Source organism: Mercurialis annua, linkage group LG6 (genome assembly GCF_937616625.2).
Source record: "Mercurialis annua linkage group LG6, ddMerAnnu1.2, whole genome shotgun sequence".
Taxonomy (NCBI): domain Eukaryota; kingdom Viridiplantae; phylum Streptophyta; class Magnoliopsida; order Malpighiales; family Euphorbiaceae; genus Mercurialis; species Mercurialis annua.
Genome location: NC_065575.1, coordinates 8,278,193 through 8,290,526, shown reverse-complemented (window position 1 = coordinate 8,290,526; position 12,334 = coordinate 8,278,193). Strand labels below are relative to the sequence as shown.

The 12,334-nt window shown below is 29.7% G+C and overlaps 2 long non-coding RNA genes across 2 annotated transcripts; one reads left to right on the top strand and one right to left on the bottom strand.

Annotated features, from left to right (window-relative positions):
• Positions 1-511: 511 nt before the first annotated feature.
• Positions 512-4,004, bottom strand: LOC126686425 (uncharacterized). Its single transcript, XR_008791063.1, has 3 exons — positions 3,902-4,004; positions 2,476-2,548; positions 512-2,073 (listed from the first exon to the last, which is right to left on the bottom strand). It is a non-coding gene; the product is annotated as an uncharacterized LOC126686425 (long non-coding RNA).
• A 5,094-nt stretch (positions 4,005-9,098) lies between these two features.
• LOC126688349 (uncharacterized) lies at positions 9,099-10,976 on the top strand. The gene is made up of 3 exons (XR_007644235.2): positions 9,099-9,591; positions 10,166-10,258; positions 10,489-10,976. It is a non-coding gene; the product is annotated as an uncharacterized LOC126688349 (long non-coding RNA).
• The last annotated feature ends 1,358 nt before the right edge of the window (positions 10,977-12,334 follow it).

Below are 12,334 nucleotides of genomic sequence, written 5' to 3'. Positions count from 1 at the left end.
ACCCCTAATTGAAACTCATTCCCAAAGAAATAACACATCAAAACTTTCCTACCAAATTTATCGCCAGCTACCACATCGCATCACCAGACTTGATGGAAACATCAGTGCATTAATACACCGATCTATCTTCTCGGTTCAGAATTTCCAATATCCGTTTTAGGATAATTATAAATCATAATCCAACCCAAGGGAATATTTCCCTCATCTTCCTCGATATCGAAATCCAAGGATTTCGATTCATAAAACAAAATAGCAAACCCAGCTTATCCCCAGTTGATACTATATCAAAACGGGGTCTGAACAAAGTTCGACTCACACTCAAACCAAACATCAGGTATCTATCACAGCATATCTTTTCAAAATCTCATTACAAAATCACCATGTAATTATATCATCCTTTAATAGTACGTTTCAAAATTCGTTCTGAAATTTAAAGTCAAATACGAAAACTTCCCTTTTTTTTTGAGCCCCACGGTTAAAACAAAATCACAATTTATAAAAGTCTCTTCTTAATAATCAGTTGCTTTAAAACGAATACCCAAGTATCTCAAACCATAAAATCATCGAGCTAGCCGAGTCATTACAACTACCAAGCTCAACTCCTAAATTTGGGTGACCCAAGTCCAACCCAAAACAATCGTTTATAAAACGTATTCAAAATATTTGTAACTTCGAAAAAATATTTTAATCCAATTTCCACTCTTTCAAATTTGGGAGCTCAACTTAACCCAACCGCTAAACAGTAATTTAAAACTCAGGTGAGAAATCTTTAATCTCCAACATCTATTCCGTAAATCCCAAAAAGTTAAAATGCTGACATATTACAACATGATAAAATAATTTCATCGTTAAATTCTTAAAACAATGGCTCATCTCATAAAATATCATTTTGAAATCATCGCTTGTTAACACCAAACCAAACATAATATTTCAAAATACAAGAATTTCTTTTTACTGGTAACTCAATCAGAAATCAAACCTTTTAAGAATTTAATATCAAACTTCTCTTATGATTTTGTGTCGAAACACAAATCGGATAAAATAATATTCCCAATGAAAATCTTTAAATCAACATGTGGTCAAACAGTGCATGACCATCAAAACACGTTTTATAATCTAACCCAAAATCTCTTTAATTGAAAAATAAGGCTAACGCCCAACATACGATCACATTTAAAATCAACAATCGAGGCCAAAGTCAAGATGTACTTTATTAACAAGGCAAAAGCAGCTCATCGCATCATCTAAAATAACCGTAACCATTCCATATATTCTAAATTGTATCAGGCATAGTCGCCAAAAATATCACACAACACCATATCCAAGTATGAGTTTAGAAAAATTATCCAACCTATGATTTCCCGAGAAATCGAAAGCAATTATAATCACCCAAGTGAAATAATCTCAACATAATAAAACACAGCAATTAACATCCAAGTGAAATAAATTGTAAATCAAAACATCAATACCAAATAATGACTGACAGACATCACCTATAGGATGTAGGCTGAAGGTTTGAAAACAAATGATGACGTTTCAAAAGACAAGACATGAATCCTAATTCCGCAGTAGTACCTATGACTCAATAGCGGCCTAACAAAGTAAACACATAGCAAGCAAATGGCCTTGGTTTGAAACCAAAGCTCTGATACCAACTTTGTCACGACCCAAATTCATGAATCGTGACCGGCGCTAGGGTATGGGTATGGTTGTACCAAAACCCGTAGCAAGCCTCGCGGAAACCAAATAAACATTTAAACCTGCAGAAAGCTGCTCGGGGGCAACCGAGACTCCAACCTAAGTCTAACAATTTATATTACAGTTCTAATAAAAATAACTTAAATATCTGAAATGCTCAACAGCATGCCTCAAATATAGTAATAAAATATTACAAAGTAAATATGCCAATAATAATTAGTCGATCAAATCGACAATCCCAAAGTGCAATAATAAGTAATGTATAAACTAGTTCTACTGCGGTCTAAGAGTTCGAAAACAGTAACTAGTTTAAATAACATAAAAACCTCCGAGGAATCAAAAGAATCGGAGTGGACCAGCTTTCAAATCATAAACCTGGAAAATTTGGGAAAACAACGGGGTCAGATATACTGAGATGAGTTCGCAATACTATTTACATTTATTAAGTTTAAAACCCTTAAATCAAAACAGCTTATACTAATATAATATGATTATGGAAAACAGTATTGAAATGATCCCAGCGTAAGTATGACATAGCATACTGATAAACCCAGAGTGGACGGGAACAAATCCTCGTCATAAATATATACCAGCGTAAGCAAGACTTTAGTCCGCCGTTTCCCAGAGTACTCACCGGTGCACACAGTCTCGATACAAGCCTATCGAGTAGCTCGTTTCAATCCAGATCCATAATTCGTAAAAACAGTTTAAAAGCATTTATAATATCAAAATACGATGCGGTACTTAATAAAGCGGTAAATAGCACTACAAACTCACTGCTTGCTTATCCACGTGATCTTGGCAAACAGCTAACCCTGCGTAGACTCCGAAGCACGAACAGTCGACGGGTCTAAAATAATAAATAGGTTAAAATCCGTTGACCCCTAACTCTAAGATCACTAGACACCACGTAGGACTAGCACAATTAAATAACCAGATAAATCACAGAAGAACACAATTCTCAATAAATTATAATGCCGTAATTAATTCAAGACTATTGAGTTCGTACTTAAATCCAATCCAAAAATATTATTAAAATAATATTTAATTGATAAATAAAATCAATTCCTCAAATAGTGGGGTAGCCGAGTTTCTTAAAACTACCAAGCTAATTCCACATGTCGGGCGACCCAAGTCTAACCCGACCCAACCATAAAACCAGAGTTATAAACCACAGTTTATAATTTAATATTTACTAAAAATATTAATCAATATTCAAATAGAACTCAATAGCTTGAAACCCAAGTAATTAATTATTACCGGCAAATATATCAAATAATTAAATAACAAAATAAAGCAAAAATATAAAATTAATTCCAAAGGCATTCTAAGCCAAAAATACCAATTTAACTATTAAATAATAATTTATAATTATTAATTTAATTTTTAAATAGCTCGAATATTATTTTTAGGTCTTAATATAATATAATTAAATTGACAAATTTTCAATTTAAATAAAATCTCCAAATTCTCACTTAAAGTAGTCAAAAATAAAATCATATATAATCCATAATAAATTTAATATTAATTTTAAAAATATTAAACCTCAAAATAATTCCAAACTATAAATAATAATATTATTTAAATCGCTTGTTAATAAGTCGAAACCAATTTCGTAAATTGAAGTCAAAAATCAATTAAAACAGTTAAAATATAAGTTTAGGAACCATTATATTTTAGACACAAAAACTCAATGACTAGTACAATCATTTAACCAAAAAGCAATTAAACAAACCAATCACTTGATGACACCTAGTCATCTTCCTCATTTAATCAATGTTTACAAACCCATACACTGCATTCCAAATATGCAGAAATCGTATTATCAAGCCAAGGATCTTCAATTTTTCATGCTATCAAAACAACCTAACAACATTAACAATTCAACTCAACCCATCATCATTAACCTAACAATCCAAATGATCACCGTGAATCAAACAATCATGGATGATCACTCAAAAACCGAGCTCCATATATAACAATGGCAACCGAGAAATTCAAGAACAGAATTCATGAATTTATCGAGGGAAATCAGTAAGTGTTTAATGAATAAATCACTCAAACGCAAGGATCTAAACATTCTAAGAAATCAAAAACGATATTCATGAAAGAAACCACATAGGCAGTAACTCAATTCCAAAAACAGTTTAATACAATGAAAAACGGTGAGACGGCGGCGATTAGTACGAGTTCGTTTACGTACCGTTTGACGAACGAAAAGTGTAGCAACGTAGATGCGTGAGTCTATTTTCACGGGAAACAAACGGAATTGATTTCGACCTCCGAACGGCTGCCAAACGAATTGAAATTCAAAGAGATCGATTTAGAACTCAAAAACAGAATTTACGTAAACGCGGCAACGGTTACAGAAATTACGTGAACGATAGCGTACCGTTGTGTGAAAACTAAGCTCGGACTTGTAGAGGACTGAGTCTATAATCTCTGGAATCGAACGGAACGTAATTTGGCTCAGAAACGGATGAGATATCGATTACAAACGGAGGTGTCGTTTTCAGTTTGAAGAACAGAGTTATGGTTCAGAAACGTGATGGATAGCATACGAGTTTCACAGCAATTTGGAGTCAGAAGGCGGCTGGAGATTGATGAATATATAGAGGATAGTATTAGGGTTCAGAAACGTTTGAAATGGGAGAAGCTTTAGCTGAAAATCCGGAGTAAAAATCGTGAGAAGTTGGACGCAAATTACGTGAGGTTGAGGGAGGATTGAGACCAGCTAAATAAGTAAGGTCTCGTTCGAGACCTTGGTTCTCGAACGAGAACCTTCAAAAATTCATGAAGGTCTCGTTCGAGAATCATGATTTCGAACGAGACCTTCAACTTTTTCTTTTTTTTTTAAATTTTTTTTTTTAATCGAACCAATAATCGAACCGAACCACGAACTATACCCCGATACAAATTTCAAATACGTAATTGATTCAAAATTATTAACGAAACCCGCACTTCAATTAACCCCTTTCGAAACCCGGACCTAAATTAAACCATTTCCGAATCAACTCATATAACAAATTTAATTACGTCGACAATTAAAATATTACCGGAACTCGTAACTTAAACTTCAAAATTTTACGGGATATTACATGGTCGTACCAAAACCCGTAGCAAGCCTTGCGGAAAACAATTAAATATTTAAACCTGCAGAAAACTGCTCGGGGGCAACCGAGACTCCAACTTAAACTATCAGTTTAAATATAAATACTTCCATTAAATAAAAATAAGTAGAGTTAAACAATAGTAATGCCAAAGCATAAAATAAAGCCAGTCAGACAAATCCGACAAACAGACTAGAATAATATAGACTTCTAGTTTACTACTGCGGTCTAAGAATAAAGGTAGTTTGACAATTTATTAAAAGAAAATAAACCTCCGAGGAATAAAGATTCGGAGTGGACCAGCTTTCAAATCATAAACCTGGAAAATTTGGGAAAACAACGGGGTCAGATATACTGAGATGAGTTCGCAATACTATTTATATTTATTAAGTTTAAAACCCTTAAATCAAAACAGTTTATACTAATATAGTATGATTATGGAATAACAGTATTGAAATTATCCCAGCGTAAGTATGACATAACATACTGAAAAATAAACCCAGAGTGGACGGGAACTAATCCTCGTCAAATTACCAGCGTAAGCAAGACCACAGTCTGCCGATCCCAGAGTATATACCGGTGCACACAGTCTCGATACAAGCCTATCGAGTACCTCGTTTCAATCCAGATCCATAATCGCTTAAAACAGTTCAAAAACATTTATAATACTAAAATAAATTGCGGTACTTAATAAAGCGGTAAATAGCACTACAAACTCACTGCTTGCTTATCCACGTGAATCTTGGCAAACAGCTAACCATGCGTAGACTCCGAAGCACGAGCAGTCGACGGGTCTAAAATAATATATAAGTTAAAATTCATTCGACCCCTAACTCTAAGAATACTAGACACCACAAAGGACTAGCACAATACCAAGCCTCGCACAAGCATAGCCAAAGCAAAAAGAACAATTAAATACATAATGACCCGAGTCAAAAACGAACCACATCGAATAACACAATACTCAATAAATAAATAAGCCAAGTCTATTGGGTTTCTGCTTTAAAATCCGTTGCGAAAAATATTACTTAAATAATAAATAAATAATAACTTAAATCCATTTCCTCAAATATTGGGTTAACCGAGTTACCAATAACTACCAAGCTACCTCACATGTCGGGTGACCCAAAATATTTTATCAAAATATAAACCAGAGTTTATAATTCCCAAAAATCACTTTAATAAAATAAATATAATCATATCCAATTATAAACCATAGTTTATAATTATAGAATCAACTTTGATAAAATAGTAAATCAATTTTTAAAACGGCACCCAATAGCTTTAACTTCAAGTCACCCAAGTTACAATCAAAAACTTAATCAAATAAGTTCTAAAACGTTCAAGGGCTAAATTGTAATTTAGCCAAAATACCATACCAAAAGATATTCAAAACCAAATATAATTACCCAAGTAATTATATTAATTTAAATTATAAAATAATCATCATTTCCAATCTGTTAATTTATAACTCGAAACGAGAGCCAAATGTTAAAAACATAAATTTAATCACATTAGCATTCAAAGCCAAAATCTCAAATAATAATTAATTAATAATTAATAATAATCATTAATTTAATTTAAATAACTCAGATATTATTTTTAGGTCTAAAAATAATAATATAACTAATTTGACAAACTTTCAACTTAAAATGAAATCCCAATTTCCGTTTAATAAAAATAAATAATCAAATCTAAAGTTAATTAATTTATAATAAGGTTAATATTAAATCTAAATTTAAAATACTAATGTCCAAAGTAATTTCAAATTATAAATAATAATATTATTTAAATTGCTAATTATAAATTGAAACTAAATCCGCAATTAAAATAAAATCAATTTACAAAAATAGAAGTGATCAAATGAAATTAATCTTAAGAAATATTTTGATTAGAAATAAAATAATTTAGTGATCACATTAACAATTTAACCATCACTGCAATTTAAAGAACAAGCAAAACCATTTGAACATAGGCGTCAGTAGCACACAATTTAAATCACCATTGCCGCCAATCAAGTAATAAGAACAAACATTATCTAAAGTTACAGAATCTTGAATTATTGATCACAGCTTCCCAACTTTGTTAATTAATCAACATTTAAAAGTTTAGACAAAACAAATCATCAAAACCAAATTGAATGAAGGATCCAGAAACATGAAAAGCCAAAATCTTAAATAAGAACATTCCAAAGTGAAATTATATGCCAACGGTTGAAGCTCAAAATAACAGCAGCCTAAACAACCAACAAACTTCAAACACTTAACCATCTCCAAGAAAACACAATCAAGTCTTGAGGATATAAGTGAAAGACTCACTACGGGACAAGGACGAGGGCAGTAAAACAGAGCACAGGAGATCAAACCAAACTCTAATGATTCAGCTATCGTAAAAAAAATAATCATCAAGCAATCGGGAAATAATCAGTTAACACTCTAAGACCAACAAAATCAGTCAAAGCAAAGAAACAAACCAACGGCAGCAACTAAGAAGCAAAACTGAAACTCTGAATGAAAAAGAACTTACCGATAATTTGCAGCGAATGAAGGAGAAGATGAAAGGAAATCTCAAGAGCGTTTTGAGTGATAGACGGCTAGGGTTTATTTTAAGCGATGGAAAAAAATTTTAGTTTAGAAAAGATAAGTGAAACATAATGACACCTTAATTACATGGGCTATTTGAATATGGCCATTAATAATGGATGGGCTACTAATTACGTGGAAATAAATAATGAGAATACATAGGTTTGCGTGCATGGCTTAGTAATTTTTTTTAAATAACCAAAATAAATACTTAACATATTTAATTTAGTAAATTTATGCAACTGCAATAAATCACCTAAATCTTGACGAAATACAAAATTTAAAATATAAATTTGAAATAATTTAAAAAAAATAATTAAAAAAAATACGGGATATTACATCAATTCAATTCAAGCTCGACAAAATATTATTATAGAAGCTCGAGCTAAAACTCAAAAGTATAATTAAAACTCGAGCGCGATTCGACTTGATTATTTGTATAAATATTTAAAAATTTAGTTTTATAAAAATATATATATATATATATATATATATATAATAAAAAATAAAATTATTTATTAAAGCTTGACTAGACTCGCAGGCTTATCAAGTTGAGTATTGTGATGGTTAAATTTACTTTAAACCTTTTTTTTTATACATGAAGGGCATATTTGAACCTTTTTATACATTAAGTGCATATTTAAACCTTTTTATATATTAGTGTCGCTTTACGTATTTTACATGTGGCTCGTGTGTGACTTATTAAATTTAAATTTAAATTTTATTATTTATTTATTATTTATTATAAAAAGAAATTATAATCTATATCTATCTATATATTATATAATTGAGAGGAACAACGGAGCTCTCTCATTGATTCTCACCAAACGGTGCTCTCTCATTGATTCTCACCAAATAGAATTTTCTCATTAATTCTTACTAAATAAAAAATTCTCATGAGTTCCAACTTTATCTAAACTACTTGAATTATCTATTTTAATTTTATGAGTCTTTAATTTATTTCACCTTTCTTTTTTTTTACCAACTTTTTAACATCTATATTATACGGTAATTAATATTCAAATTAATAAAGTAACGATCAAAATTTAGGAGCACTATAGTTTTGGGTTGATAATGTCATTTGCATTGTTAAGTATTGAAGTCATGCCCAAACTCTATATTTTACCCCATTAAAAGAATTATCAATCTTTAAATTTTTATTTTAAATTATATTTTCTAATTGAAGTATTTATTGTTAAAATTAAGAAATATTTGTTTGGGTTTTAATTTGCCTCAATAATTTATTGATTATTTTACTTTTTACTAAAAACTTATTATTTATAATTTTTTTTAGAGAACCAACAGAGCCCTCCCATTCAATCTTACGAAATAGTGCATTTTCAGCAACATTTGTTAAAATACTTAATTTTAAATAATTTTTTTAATATTGTTTAATAGATTTAACCCCCTCAACTTGGCACGAAATATCAAATATGCCCAAGGTCATAAAACCGGATCAAATAAATCCACAATTATACCAAACCGGATCAAACACACCCTCTCCCACTCTCACCCTAGCGTTTGAAACACACTCTCCATTAGCAAATGAAAAAAAAGTTAAAAATAGTCCTTATTATTTATCTCATTCTTTAATTTAATACTTAATGATTTTTAAATATTTATTTAATCTTTATAATTTTAAAACTTCAAATCCTATTTAAAATCTTATTGCAAAATACAGGAATTTTTTTACACCTTTTCCTTTCACCTTCTTAAATCAAACAGATAACCTAAAAACCTAATTTCATTAAACTTGCCGCCTTCTTCTCCTCCTCCTTACACAGTTCAATCACCGCCCATCGTCAACCAAAATTATGAAACAAATCATTGATGCGTTTATCGAAGAACGACATCAACAATCCGATGTTTCTGCCGTTCATCGAACAATTCGCAACAGTAACAGTTGATGCTTTAGATGTTCATTTTTGGTTTTCTTGTTCGTCGGTCGCTGAAATTGAAGAATAAATTCGCGGGTTGCTGGGATTGAAGAATATCGTCGCTAGTTGTAGGAATCGAAGAATAGGAGCTGACAGAGAGGAAGCTGGTCCATCGACGGTGATGCTTTGCTGGGTTTCCTTTTACTGCTATGGTTAGTCTCATGTGGTTGGTTGTTGTTTTTGTTGGACGGAAGAGGTGAAAGATGCAGCGGCAATTCTGGGTTGTGTGGGCGGCGGTAGCTGCTGTTCTTAGATTCAGCTTAGGTTAGGTTTATTCAGTTTAATTAGTGTTACGGTAATTAGGTTATTTAGAGTTTATTCTGTTTGTTATTAGGTTTTTAATTAGTTTTTTAATCATGGTTTAATTATAAATTAGAATTTAATTTGAGTTTTATTAGACTTTATAGGTGGTATTGTATATCTCACTCTCTTTTTATGTTAAAAGGGGGTTTTTGACTGATTTTTGCAACTATTGGTGTTTTTTGACCTCATTTTATGACCTTGGGCATATTTGATATTTCGTGCCAAGTTGAGGGGGTTAATTGATCCTTTGTTCGATTTCTATTCAATATAAACTATTTGTTTAATTCGATCTACATATCTAGATAATCTCCAACTATTTATTTAATTCGATCTACATATCTTGATAATTGAGAGATTTCAAACTTATCATATTGAGAGATTTAAAATAAAATCAAATTTGCCGTTAATTTGTATTATTTAAATATTTTGTGATTATCTTTAACGTTCCTAAAATATTACTATTTAAACATCTTAATGATGAACTTTTTTTTATTCATGTGGATGTTAATTTTTTTAACTTTTTTGGTCGAAGCAGAGTCGAGGAACTGAAGGCGAAGTTCCTGGTTCTTCATCATCTTCAATCCTTCTTGTAGTTAATAGTATTCTTTTGGCTTTTTTCTAAAACCAGGTGACGTTTCTACAATCTTTAACAAATGCTTTTTAACTGAAGGCAAAGTTCCTAGCTATTATTATGTTAGCTCAATTCAATTGCTTTTTTTTATTATTAACCACTCATATATTTAAAAATGTATTGTTATTTACTTTTTACTGTGTGAGTTTGCTTTATTACTCATCTAGCTATTATTATGCTCGCAAATTTTATTTATAGTTTTTAATTTTTGATTTTATTGTGAACAGGGAAATTATTATCTAGATTCGGCCCCCTAGACCCGGTCCACGAAACATTTATGGACCTATCCAATGAGGTGTTAGAGAAATGAAAAAAAAAATGAATAGAGAGAAAAGTAAGTTAGATTTTCTAACATTTCATTGGATAGGTGCATGGAAAATTTATGGATCAGGTTTAGGTAAGAATTTCCCGAGTGAACATGAGAAGCTAAAGAAAATCCCTACATCAACAATAACAAGTTCTGAAAATCGGTTTTATCATGATGTTTAGATCTTTGAGTTAAATTTTCAGGTATTGAATTGAACAACAATCATTCTTCCGCCGAAGTGGTCAAGTTCGACATATTATTTTTACTAAGTTTATTCGATATTGTACATTCAATTACTCGCGAGTCGTTATTTATGTTAAATCTAGAGTGGGATTAACTCTTTATATTGTCCTCATTATTATGCCTTTTATCAGCATTATACAAATTTTATATTTTTATTTTGTTTTCTTTCTTAAATTTTTATGTTTGTTTGAATTAGATTGTGGAATCTTATTTTGAGTATATGTTCTGTAATTTCATGGCAAATATATAATGAATTAACCTCTTCTAGAATTTTTACATTTGCTGTCAAAATAACGTGTGCTTTTACAAACATTAATTATTTTTACTTTTATATTTTAAAATTTCTTTTCCATTTTTCTAATTATATTTTATGTGATATAAAGGATGAAAAACCACAGGCACATAATCGCATAATAAAGGATGGGAAAGATATTACTCCATGTTTTGTAAGGTATAAAATAACCAAATATGAGATATAAATACGAAGCAAGTACATGAGACCTTTATTTCAAAAGAAATTTGGCACTAGCTCCCACTATAGATCATGTTTATTGGTTTAAATTATTTCTAATAACATATAAAATTTTAAATTTATATTACTGTTACACTTACAAAATTGCCTTCGTTAGTCTAGCAATATAGCTTAATTTATTTAATAATATTCATTATTTTTCAAAATTTTACTTTTAGGTTATATACCCATTAGAATAGAATAAAACCATTATATTTATATAAAATTACTTTTTAGATAAATTCAAAAAAATTAAAAAGCATTTTGCATGAGTTTGTAATTTTAATTTATTTTTTACTTTAAATTTTTGAATAATTTTTTTAATTTATATAGAACTTCTAATGAAAGAGAGAAAAATAAATATTATTCTATTTATTATTGAAATTTTATTAATATTATCTCACAAGAAAATAGTATAAGAGTTTAATAGATCATGTAAAGCTATATTTGTTTTTTTTATCTAATTTGCGTAATAATTTCTTTGTTTAAATATTCAAGAATAATCAATGTCATTTTCATCATGTGAAAATTTAAAACTAAACCTAAAATAAATTATTTTTTTAATTTAAAAGAAATTAATTTGTTATAAAAGTTATTAAAACAAAAAAATCAAAATAAAATGATATTATATTGATCCCGCACAATTGAGTGGGAATACGATTAATCTATCTATCTATCTATATCTATATTCTATATATTATATAATTGAGAGGACCAACGGAGCCCTCTCATTCATTCTCACCAAATAGAGCATTCTCATAGTTTCCACCTTTTTTAAAATTACTTATTTAAATTTATTTAATTTAATGAGTTAGTTTCCAACTTTTTTTAAACTACTTATTTAAATTTATTTATTTTAATGAATTATTTATCTGCTTTAATAAGTTTGTTATTTATATTTATTTAATTTAATGAGTTAGTTTCCAACTTTTTTTAAACTACTTATTTAAATTTATTTATTTTAATGAATTATTTATCTGCTTTAATAAGTTTGTTATTTATATTTATGAGT